This window comes from Aquarana catesbeiana, linkage group LG02 (genome assembly GCF_042186555.1).
Source record: "Aquarana catesbeiana isolate 2022-GZ linkage group LG02, ASM4218655v1, whole genome shotgun sequence".
Lineage (NCBI taxonomy): Eukaryota > Metazoa > Chordata > Amphibia > Anura > Ranidae > Aquarana > Aquarana catesbeiana.
In genome coordinates this window covers 457,921,748-457,934,781 of record NC_133325.1, presented here as the reverse complement: position 1 = coordinate 457,934,781, position 13,034 = coordinate 457,921,748, and the positions used below count along the sequence as shown (strand labels likewise).

The 13,034-nt window shown below is 40.3% G+C and overlaps 1 protein-coding gene across 5 annotated transcripts in view; it reads right to left on the bottom strand.

Annotated features, from left to right (window-relative positions):
* The window catches only part of LOC141128384 (ras and Rab interactor 3-like), a 66,146-nt gene that overhangs the window by 47,994 nt on the left and 5,118 nt on the right, over positions 1 to 13,034 (bottom strand). For 3 of the 5 annotated variants that reach the window (XM_073615642.1, XM_073615645.1, XM_073615640.1), the window contains exon 1: positions 8,454 to 8,630. The exons of the other annotated variants lie outside the window; for them this stretch is intronic. The gene's annotated coding sequence lies outside the window, so the exon portion shown is untranslated. Of the gene's footprint in view, positions 1 to 8,453; positions 8,631 to 13,034 lie in introns of those variants that run through there. 5 annotated transcript variants of the gene reach the window in all.

Here is a 13,034-nt window from a genome sequence, read left to right as displayed (position 1 = left end):
TGGCTTCAGGCGTTTCTCTACAGCCAGTAAACTCCCCAGCATGGTTTCCTATGTGTCCATGCACACAAAGGCTGTTACCAGTGTTTTTTGTCAAGGGCATTTTCTGGCTGGAAAAAAAAAACCCTGAACCAAGAGTAGTTTTTCAGCTGTAAAAACACTCTATTGCCCCGTACACACGGTCAGATTTTCCGACGGAAAATGTGTGATAGGACCTTGTTGTCAGAAATTCCGACCGTGTGTAGGCTCCATCACACATTTTCCATCGGATTTTCCGACACACAAAGTTTGAGAGCAGGATATAAAATTTTCCGACAACGGAATTCCGATCGTGTGTACACAAATATGACGGACAAAATGCCACACATGCTCAGAATAAATAAAGAGATGAAAGCTATTGGCCACTGCCCCGTTTATAGTCTTGACGTACGTGTTTTACGTCACCGCGTTTAGAACGATCGGATTTTCCGACAACTTTGTGTGACTGTGTGTATGCAAGACAAGTTTGAACCAACATCCATCGGAAAAAATCCTAGGATTTTGTTGTCGGAATGTCCGAACAAAGTCCGACCGTGTGTACAGGGCATAACTCTGATAAAAGCTTAAAAACGTTAAAAAATGCTACTGCAAAAAACGCTGAAAAACTCATTCTACAGCTACAACTTTCTACAGCTAACGCTACTGGCTTTTTTTATAATGTCTCATGTGCATAAGGCCTAAACCAAAGAGATGCAAATGGAAACCATACTTGAATGCATTTGGAGGCTATACCAAAAATGCATATGGAGGCTATACCAAAGAGATGCTCATCTAGCCTATGCTTGTATGTATATGGAGGCTATACTTGGATGCATATGGAGGTTATACCAAGAAAATGCATATGGAGGCTATGCCGAAGAGATGCATATGCAGCCTATACCTGGATGCATATGGAGGCTATGCCAAAGATATTTATATGACGGCAATACATGGGAAAAAATCATGTTGAAACCTCAGGAAGAAGAATACTGCTAACATTTTTGTAGGCCCTCAAAGACATTTCCAAGACGTTTCTTTTATCCTTTGGTCTGGCACTCCTTTCATTAGTGCATATTTTTTTCTGAGGCCAAACGAAGCAGAGAAGCCAAACCTCTCACAGCACAAACACAGTCATGACGCTCTGCCAAGCAGACCACCCCCTTTGCAACCCCACTCCTCCACTGCTTCTTTGCCACCGCTAGCAATTAAGGCACCCAATAAACAGTGACTACTGTTGTCTGAGCATATAGCACAGCAATCATGTACAGATTGGTACAGCTACTAGGTACATGATTCTATAATCTACCAAACACTGTCGCCTCCGCTCATATCACCATGACTCAGTACTAGGTATCACTCCCCCTAAAGGTTCCAGCTGTTAGCCTCATGCCTTGTGTTCTCCCCTTGACAATCGCCCTGGATTACAAAGCGAGCTTCATGCTGTGATCCCAAGATGCAGCCTTTGCAGGAAAACCAATAAAAAGCAGGGCTGTCCCAGATTTCCAGTAGGTATGTAATACTGTGAGGCTCTGTACAGACATACTCCTGATAGCCTCACTCTGTAAGCTGTGCTGTATGTTACATACTATTCATTGAACCATTCTGCTCTGTATGTAGTGCTGAACAAATATATATTCCCAACCACTCTGCACATTATATGCTATGTCATTACATAGTCCTGATGACTGCACTCTGTAAGCTGTGCTGTACATAACATATTCCTGAACACTGAATACTCTATGCCATGTTGTACTTGTAAGCAGTGCTATACATACTCTTGACCAAAGTGTTTAAAATCTCTGCAGTTTCTGGTTGCTAAGCAGTCCCCAGCTATTAAAATTTCTCCTTAAAGACAGTTTCAGATACAAGGTGTTATACTAGGTCTATTTATGAGTGCAGGAAATCATATAGACTGGAATGTTTTCATTTGTTTGAAATGATACTTTGTCTTGTGGTTTATGTGTATCTGTGAAATGCTCACTTAGCACAGTAATGAAAGTGATACTAAAGCTAAAATAATTTTTTACCTACATGCATTCCTTGCATGAAGGTAAAAAAGTTTTCTATTTCTCTGCCCCACATTCCTTGCATTAAGGTAAAAAAAGTTTTCTATTTCTCTGACCCTCATTCCTTGCATTAAAGTAAAAAACTTTTCTATATCTCTGCCCCCCGTGTGAAGAGAAAGAGAGTGGAGAAGAGATCCAGAGCTTTGCACGGCTGCATCTCTTTTCTCCTCTCTTCCTCTTCACATAGCACTCCAGCAGCAGCAGGACCTATTGGCTCCTGCTGCTGTCAATCAGATGCAGTGGAAGAGGATGAGGGGGCGGGGCCAAGTCCCACTGTGTAAGTCTATGGAGCGCTACTTTATAGACACACAGCTCAGGAGCGCACAGACTGTGCTCCACAGCAAGTGGCTTGCTATGGGGACACAGGAAGAGGAGAAGGAGCTAGGATCGCTGCCAGGGGAACAGGAGAAGTGGAGGGTCAGGGCCGCTCTGTGCAATACCACTGCACAGAGCAGGTGAGTATAACATGTTTGTTATTTTAATTAAAAAAAATGTTTCAGTTTAGTAACACTTTAAATTGGAATTTATTTATTATTTATGGAATTCCATTTATTAAATATTCTGCCCTTGTTGTTTTAAATTTGGATAGTAAAACATTTTTTTTTGCCAGTAAATACCTTATACAGACCACTTCCTGTTTCTTGTCTGGTAAAAAGCCTAGGCTTATGACATCATGCACAGCTCTCTCTCACGCTAATGAGAGTTTGCCAGGAAGGGAGGGGGGGATGAGTCATAAGAGGGCCAATGAAAGCTGCAGGGCTGCAGTGCTGGAGGTGTGCCTCTGTGTAAATCCAGGAAGTGAACAGGCAGTAGTTTCATTCTGCCCACAGTTAAAATGGACGCAGCCAGACTTTGTGGAGGGAGATTTCAGCAGCATATTTGGCAAGTACAGAATCACAGTATACTGTATAAAAAATAATATGCAAAGTGGTTGGAGGGAAGCTTTAGAATGACAAAAATGTTTTTATTACAAATTATATGAGCAGACTGCAGTTCCTCTTTAAAGTGGAACTTTAGTCAGAAAACGAAATCTTGCTAGATCACTTCAGGCTGGATCTTTGGCTGGTATAGCTATGTAAAACATTACAAATAAGTACCTATTCTGTTTAAAATCCAGTAATACATGTTCTCACCCTGCTCTGCAAATGTTCAGTTGTGCTCTTTTTTTCAGCATTTGTAGAGGCCAATTTGCTGACAGCCTAAGGATTAAAGTGAAACTAAACCCATCGATTAAACAGTTTAAAAAAAAAAAACAGTTACCTTGCCAGCATGCCAGGAATGCTATCTGTCACATTTGTTTGTGTTCTCAACCGAACTGTCAAATCAATAAACATGGCTGATTTCATAACTGATCATATGTGCAGCACCATGGCAGTTGCAGATTAAACAGATGACAGCTTCCTTGGCTGAAAAGAACAAGGTTTAGTTCTGCTTTAACTGCTGCTCAGGGCTCTGGGCTTGAACAAAATGGCAGCCTTCAGCAAGAAGAAATAGGAAAGAAATAGGAACAATGCTGGAGGCAATTTACAGCACACACCAATTTTAGTTGCATAATGTGGAAAGCGTGTTCCTGCTAAAGAACATTATTTTCATCAGTTGTCAGGAGTAAAGTTCTGCTTTAGGTTATATTTGTGCAGTGTACAGTATACTAACCAATATGCTCAGGTTCTGTTTAACTATGACCTGTAAAATGCATACCACCCCAAAATGTTAACAACCATCTCCACTTCTTTTAATTTGGGTTCTGCACACAACACTTTTCAGAAACTGCCCTCCTAAAACTTACCAGCAACTTACTAACTTCCAAAAACAATGGCCACTAATCCGTACTCATACTCTTAGACCTGTCTTTTGCCACTGACACCGTTGATCACTGGCTCCTCCTCTAAAAACTCCACTCCTTTGGCCTCCTAGCCTCTGCTCTTTTCTAGCTCTCCTCCTACCTATCTCAGTGCACCTTCAGTATCATCTACAACTTTATCTCCTCCTCCCTTCCATAGGAGACCCCAAGGCATTGTCCCCAGACCTCTTCTATTATCTATCTACACCTCCTACCTGGGTCAATTAATAACCTCCAATGGTTTCCAATACCACATGCATGCTGATGACACCCAAATCTATCTCTCCACTCCTCAGCTCACCTCTTCTATTTCCCCACGCACCACTAACTTACTAAATGACATATCTGCATGGATGTCACACCATTTCCTCATACTCAATCTTTCCAAAATCAAGCTCATAATATTTCTTCCCCCCACGCCCCCTCCCCCAGCTTCTCTATTAGGATCAACTGCACTGCAATCAGTTACTCCCATTAAATTTAATTCTGGATTCCACCGTCTCTTTTTAGCCCCCACTGTCCAAATCTTGTTAACTTCATCCCCACCACATTTTCAAAATTCTCTCCTATTTAACAACTGACACCACAAAAGCTTCAAAATACTAATTACATTATACAAAGCTATCCACAGCTCTGCCCCACGTTACATCATCAGCCTTATCTTAAAATATCACTTGTTACTAAACCCACAACATTAAAATCAGTCTGTATATGCAGTAAAGAAAGCTTGTTATACTCACTGTGGAACCTAAGGGGTTAATCCTCTGCATTGTGTAAAAAGGCTGTCTAAACCTGTCTTCTCTGACCCTCCCCTTCTTCCACAGTCCCCCAGGGGAGCACTCTGCACAAGCTCAGTTTGGTGTGTATTGCTAGAGATTTTTTTTTCTTTGGGAGGGTGCAGGTGATCGTCACAGGGCCAATCAGCGCTGTCCAAACTGAGGGTCAGGGGACATGCAGCCTCATAGGACAGTCAGAGGAGAATGAAAACTCCTTCTACAAGCTTTAACAAGTGCTCAGCCAGACACTGATAGAAGTCACAAGACTGCTATATGCTGCTGAGGAGAAAAGGTATTTAGCAGTTTATATTTACTAAAATAATTGCATTTCCATGTTCTGTGTACTGTGAGAGACCAGATATAGTGAATGTAGGGTCCTGGGTTTAGTAACACTTTAAACTATTCTCTTTGCTCTTCCCAAGACCTCCTGCTCTCTAGCCCCTTCGTCACCTCCACTGATGCTCATCTCCAGGACTTCTCCATAGTCTCATCCTTGCTCTAGAACTCCCTACCCTGATCTATCCAGCTATCTCCTACACTGCCTGCCTTCAGGTGATCTTTGAATACTCATCTTTTTAGGGAAGCCTATCCCACCTATACCTAATAACTGTTATTTTCTTTCTCCATGTATTAATCCCTCACAGTTATTACCTTTTGTATCAGTTTGTTAAGATTGTAGGCTTTCATGAGCAGGACCCTCGTAACCCTCTTGTATTGAAATATCTGGTAACTGTTAGAACATATCTGGTAAACTGTTAGAACATTTAACTTGTGTTATAAGATATCAGAAGCTCTTCCCATTGTCAGTCCTCATCTTAGTCATATATGGGGGACACAAATCCCCACAGCTAATTGCGTAAGTAACATAGGTATGGAAGGGGAAAGGAGGAAGGGAGGGAACAGAAACAGGACTGAAGATGAAAGAAAGGAAAAAAGAGAAAAATAAGGAAAAGAGAAAGAGAGGTGAGTCCGTCCGGGATCTTCCACCAGCAATCCCTGGAATCTGCAAATAGGCAAGCCAGGGGACCATATTTTTTCAAAGAGGGATTGTTTATCTCACACTCACAATATTTTCATTTAACTTGATCCACATGAGTTTATGTTTCATTAAAGCTATATCTATAACTGGACTATTCCATGCAGTTGCAATAGCAATTTTGGCAGCTAAGAACATAGTATATTAAGGTCTGTGTGTGTCTCAGGACATTTTCGACTCGTTTGTTCAGCAGAACAATGCTTGCATCTTTATAACTATAATAATTGTTATATTTCTTTAGATAGTCATATAGCACCAGCATACAGAGTACATGGAACTATATATATTAAATCATTACACTATTTATGAAAGAAACTCATAGTCTACGGTTGCAACTATGTACCACACAAATACACACTAGCTTTAATTCAGGAGGAAGCCAGGTAACCTTCCAGTATGTTTTTGGATAGTGGGAAGAAATTAGAGCACTTAGAATAAGACCCATGAAATACAGAGAAAATATGCTACCTCCATGCAGGACCTAGGTTAACAAGCTTCAAATCAAGATTGTCAACCATTTATCCCCCCATCTGTCTCTAGTAATAATAAAAGGGAAGGGTGTAACTATGTATGGTACATACCCCTGAGTTCCTATGCCCATCTTGGAGGCAATACTATACCATGCTAGAACACTGGTAAAGCAATAATATACAGGCTGGTTTTAGAACAATACAAGAGCTATTCTAAATTGAATATTCAGCTGTTTTCCAGGGGCTTTTGTGCTCAGAATGAGTGTAGCCATCCTCAGTCCTTCCAGACCGATGTTCTGCTCTAGATATCATATTAGAACTACTATATTATGTATATGTATATATATATATATATATATATATATATATATATATATATATATATATATATATATATACACACACACACATTTTTGTAAATATTTTATAATATCTTTTCATGTGACAACACTGAAGAAATGACACTTTGCTACAATGTAAAGTAGTGAGTGTACAGCTTGTATAACAGTGTAAATTTGCTGTCCCCTCAAAATAACAACACACAGCCATTAATGTTTAAACCGCTGGCAACAGAAGTGAGTACACCCCTAAGTGAAAATGTCCAAATTGGGCCCAAAGTGTTGATATTTTGTGTGGCCACAAAATGTTGTGGGGATGCTTTTCTTTAGTAGGGACAGAGAAACTGGTCAGAGTTGATTGGAAGATGGATGGAGCCAAATACAGGCAATCTTAGAAGAAAACCTGTTATGCCCCATACACACGATCGGAATTTCCGTCGGAAAAATCTTGGATGGCTTTTCCGATGGAATTCCGCTCAAGCTTTGCTTGCATACACACGGTCACACAAAAGTTTGCTGAACTTTCGACCGTCAATAACGCGGTAACGTACAACACTACGACGGGCCGAGAAAATTAAGTTCAATGCTTCGGAGCATGCGTTGAATTGTTTCCGAGCATGCGTAGGAATTTTGCGTGTCGAAATTGGAAAAGATGATCAGAATTTCAGATCGGAACTTTTTCCGACTGAAAAATCGAGAACATGCTCTCAATCTTTTGCTGGCTGGAATTCCGCCAACAAAAGTCAGATGGAGCATACACATGGTCACATTTTCGGACCAAAAGCTCTCATTGGACTTTTGCTGGGGGAATTTCCGCTCGTGTGTACGGGGCATTAGAGTCTGCAAAAGACTTGAGACTGGGGTGATGGTTCACCTTCCAGCAGGACAACGACCCTAAACATACAGCCAGACCTACAATGGAATGGTTTTGATCAAAGCATATTCATGTGTTAGAATGGCCCAGTCAAAGCCCAGACCTAAAACCAATTGAGAATCTTTGGCAAGACTTGAAAATCGCTGTTCACAGATGTTCTCCATCCAATCTGACAGAGCTTGAGCTATTTTGCAAATAAGAATGTGCAAAAACGTCACTCTCTAGATGTGCAAAGCTGGTAGAGACATCCCCAGAAAGACTTGCAGCTGTCATTGCAGTAAAAGGTGGTTCTACAAAGTATTGACTCTGAATACAAATGCATTCCACACTTTTCAGATATTTATTTGTAAAAAAATTGAAAATGATTTATCATTTTCCTTCCACTTCACAATTATGAGGCAATTTTGTTGGTCTATCACATAAAGTCCCAATAAAAAAACATTTACCTTTTTGGTTGTAAAATGACACAATGTGGAAAATTTCAAGGTTTATGAATACTTTTCGAAGTCACTGTATATATATAATAGCCAGTAATGAAATATCCTCACTACTGCGCAAATAAAATTCTAAGGCTACCAAATTATGTGAAAAAAGCAGGCAAGCATATCAACTTATATTTCATCTTTGCTCAGGTGTTTCACAGTAAAGATAATGTAAAAAAAAAAAAAAAGAAGGAAATTAATTGTGCTCATGGGTTGCCCAAAGTTGAGTCCCTATTTCAAGGTAAAAAGACATTCCACTTAGGCTGAGAGTTGAAAACTCTTTTAAGTTTGTTCTCCGACAATGAAATCATCAAATAACAGCTAGTGTACCACCTTATTTTGATTTCCGTCACTAATCAATTTTAATGTTTGTATATTCCAGTTACTAGTGTTCTCAAAAGGTAAAATGAAGCCAGAAACATGTCAAGCATACAATGTAGTTCTCCCTATTTCCCACTGATTTGCATTACATTCTAAGCTATCTTATTATATCAATCGGAACAAGCTTATTTGGAATAAGATATTTTCCTTCACCACCAGTGTTATAAAGACTTACCTTGTGAGGCCACGCATAAGACATGAAAAGGAGGGTGTGAGATAAACCAAGTCTAAGAGTAAATGACATATTACTGGAATTTACTGACTGCATTTACACCTTCTCATTTCCTTTTTGCTGCTCTGAAGTGTTTCAACTATAATGAAAAGCAGCATACAGATCTGCCAGAAAAAGAAGAATGGAGAGATATGCCTTGCTAGCATTCCCACCCTTGTTGACTTAAGCGTTAGTTTTTTTTCCAGCTTTTGTTTTTATACAGTTGAAATCATTTGTGAGCACAAATAGACATCTTACTACAACATATGTTCCCATTCAAACCCCCTTAACATATTTTCAAAAAGTTACTCAGATAAAAATAATGAACATACAGTATATGGAGACTGTGATTTGTTAAAAGGCATGTTGATATTATTTTCTGCTAATTCTTTTTTTTTAGGTTGTGTTCCGAGGACGTTAATCATGCTAGCATGACTGAGGTTTTTGTAAATGACGTGTAGCCAGAAGAGTCGCTGAATTATTTTGCGATTTTTCTGCACACCTGAAGATTATGGATGAGCTATCTGTTCGAGTCGAACATGAGTTCGACTTGAACATTGGCTGTTCACCATTCGCCGAACAGCGAGCAATTTGGGGTGTTTGCGGCAAATTCGAAAAGCCACGGAAACACCCTTTAAAATTCTATAGGAGAAATCTAAAGTGCTAATTTTAAACTTTAATATGCAAGTTATTGTCATAAAAAGTGTTTGGGGACCTGGGTCCTGCCCCAGGGGACATGTATCAATGCAAAATAAAGTTTTAAAAACGGCCGTTTTTTCAGGAGCAGTGATTTTAATAATGCTTAAAGTGAAACAATAAAAGTGAAATATTCCTTTAAATTTTGTACCTGGGGGGTGTCTATAGTATGCCTGTATAGTAGCGCATGTTTACCGTGTTTATAACAGTCCGAGAGCATTGATACATGACCCCTGGGGACAGGACCCAGGTCCCCAAACACTTTTGGGTGAGATTCTAGAGGGGATTCCAGGATGCAAAAAGATATTGAGGTCCTAGTAGATCACAGGCTCGGCAAAGGCATGCAATGCCAAGCTGCAGCAAGTAAAGCAAGCCGAATATTGGTGTGCATTAAAAAGGGGATTTACTCCCAAGATAAAACTATAATTCTACCAGTTTACAAGACTCTGGTCTGGCCGCATTTTGAGTATGCTGTTCAGTTCTGGTCACCAGTCCACAGGAAGAATGTGCTCGAACTGGAGCAAATCCAGAGAAGGTCGACAAAGCTAATAATGGGGCTGGAGGACCTCAGTTACAAGGAACAACTACAAGCATTAAACTTATTCTGCTGGAGAAAAGACACTTAAGAGGAGTTATGATACTGATATACAAAATGTCTCAATGGTGATTCTAGCATAGGGAAAAAACTATTCAGTTTTAGGGACTTTAAGAAGGCACGCGGCCACTCATTAAAATTGGAGGATAAGCGGTTTAATCTAAAACTGGTTAGAGGGTTTTTTATTGTCAGAGCAGTAAGGATGTGGTAAGTGCTAATGCTAGCAGGAAGTATCAATAGTTTCAAAAAACTATTAGATGGGCATCTTAGTGTGCGCAATATAAAAGGGATATGGGAATTACTTCTGACAATAGCATACACACACACCCACACAGGTTGAACTGGATGGACTGGCATCTTTATTCAACTTTACCAACTATGAAACTACGAAGTAACGGACATGAGTAAATGTATTCATCTGAATAGTTACGCAGTTCCTTGTACATGTTCGCAAAGTATCCCAAATGCAGACACTGCCGCATCAAGGGATGGGTCCAGAATTGATGGCTGCTTCCCTCCTCCAACTGTCTCCTCACCCTCTTTAACATAATCAGCAGTAAGGCCTAATCAATTTGCCGGAAGACGGGATCTATAATGGATGCAGTTGGGAAAGAAAGAGCTTCTGAACTAGTGATAGTAAGATATCGTTTTTTCAGGGCCAATACTGATAGCGACTATTGCCCGCCTTTCAGGCCGATAGCCGTTAACAGGTGTCGATATTCTGTACATTTAGTTTTGAAAAACCAACACACAATTACTACACGCATCTTTTTACATCACACTCCCCCCTCCCCATTGTAGTGCCCCCCTTTACGACCCCCCCATGTAGTGTCCTCTGCCCCTTCATATCACCCCCCCCCCTTCCCCCACTGTAGTGTCCCTTGCTCTTCCCCCTATAGAAGTGTCATGTGCCCCAAAAACAGTGTCCTCTGTCCACCCTTCACATCATCTACCCCCCATTTTAATTGTACTGTCCTCTGTACCCCCATAGCAGTATCCTCTGTAAAATGTCCAGTGTGCATGAACCCTAAATATACAAGATTTTTTATGAACTATTTGTTTTTTACTGGAGCAAAACTGATGCTTGGGGACGGGGACAAGTATTAACATGGAACAGTGCCATCTACTAAACAATAACACGTATTTCATGCCAAATACTCAAATTACTCATACAATAACTATTCAGACTACTTGAGATAACTCGGTATGGCTCACTGAACCAAATACTGTATGCGTCCTTTTCTATTACATTTTTATCAATTCTGTGATCAAGAACCTAATCTTATTGGCACAGACTAGTCAAAAAAATCTGATCTGTACTACTAGTATCACTAGGTCCGCACTCTCTGCTTAGTGCTCCAGGACTTGAGCCCTCAACCCACATGGCAGGAAAGTGCCTACAGAATGTACAAGTTAAAGGTCTTATGCTTTTTAACCGCTCTCTTTAACCACTTAAGGACCGGAAGGATTTGCCCTCTTAATGACCAGGTTATTTTTTGCGATTCGGCACTGCGTCACTTTAACTGACATTTGCACGGTTGTGCGACGCTGTACCCAGACAAAATTTATGTCCTTTTTTTTCCCACAAATAGAGCTTTCTTTTGGTAGTAGTTGGTCACCTCTGTGTTTTTTGTTTTTTTTGCGGTATAAACAAAACAAAACCGACATTTTTGAAAAAAAACTATATTTTTTACTTTTTGCTATATCCAAAATAAAAATGAAAAAAAAACAAAAATTCCTTCATCAGTTTAGCCCAATATGTATTCTTCCACATATTTTTGGTAAAATAAAAACACAATAAGCGTATATTGATTGGTTTGCGCAAAAGTTATAGCGTCTACAAAATAGGGGACAGATTTATGGCATTTTTATTATTATTATTATTTTTTTTTTTACTAGTAATGGCGGTGATCAGCGATTTTTAGCGGGACTGCGACATTGCGGTGGACAGACCAGACACCTTTGACACTTTTTTGGGACCAGTGACATTTATACAGCGATCAGTGCTAAAAGTAGCCACGGATTACTGTATAAATGTCACTGGCAGGGAAGGGGTTAACACTAGGGGGCGATCAAGGGATTAAGTGTTCCCTAGGGAGGTGTACATTGACAGATCCCCGTTCTGTCTCTCTCAGAAGCGATTGCGGGTGGCCGGCGGACATTGAGGCCGCCGGCCACGCGCATCAGCTCCGGCGTCGTGCCGCGGGCGCCCCCTAGTGGTCTTAAAGCGCCTGACATACGACGGAGATTCACCCAGGAGAGCCAACCTGCCCCAGTTTTTAAGTGGTTAAATCTACAACCATGACTCGTTTGTGTGTACACATACCTCCCAACTTTCTGAGATGGGAACGAGGGACACCTATTACCAAAAGTATTAAGGCATAGGATACACCTTCTGCCACTCCCCCCATAAAGAAGAATTATACAAAAAATTATTGGTCAAACCCACAAGTGCCTTTTCTTTACCACTGCTAGTACAAATGCAACAATTTAGAAATTGAATGAAATGTTTAGCACTGGGAAATACTTTTGCATAAATAGTGCATTTTATATACAAATATATATAGATCAGACCAAAATGAGGGACAAACGAGGAGGAAAGAGGGACAGAAGCACTTTGTTCCAAATGAAGGACAGCCCTCGAAATCCGGGACAGTTGGGAGCTATGCCTACAGATTGGTGCAACATTGTTGAGATATTTTACCCTCAAGGGGTGCCATCATCATTCTGATGCATAAGCCTGCCAGTCCCATTGTCTTCTACTAATCTTTTCCACTACTGTCTGCACTTTAACACTGAACTCCTGTCAAAAACTATTTTTGTACATTTGCACAGTAAAAAATAAATGACCAATAATAAAGTGTGCCCTATCTCTGGCTGTGGATTGTTTGGTAAATCTCTTACTTTTATCCAGCCCACATGCTCCTGTTGGAGCTGAACGTGCTCGATCTCTTTGTTCTCAGTCCTGCATGTTGTACCCGCCACAGAACTGACCACTTCTAATTAACAAAAATGAACACACTCCTTTTGTAAATAAGAGCGCATCTGCTCCACGTTCTAATATTAGAAGAGTCGCACAAGAATGGTGTTTGCACCACTTTGTGTGTGTGTGTGTGATCATTGAGAATTAATTACATCACAGTACAGGCAGCTAGACGAGGTCAGACACTGTTTTAACCATTTCACCGCCAGAGCCGTTTTTACATTTTTTTGCACACGTTAAAAAAAAAATAATTTAGACATGAAGATTGCAT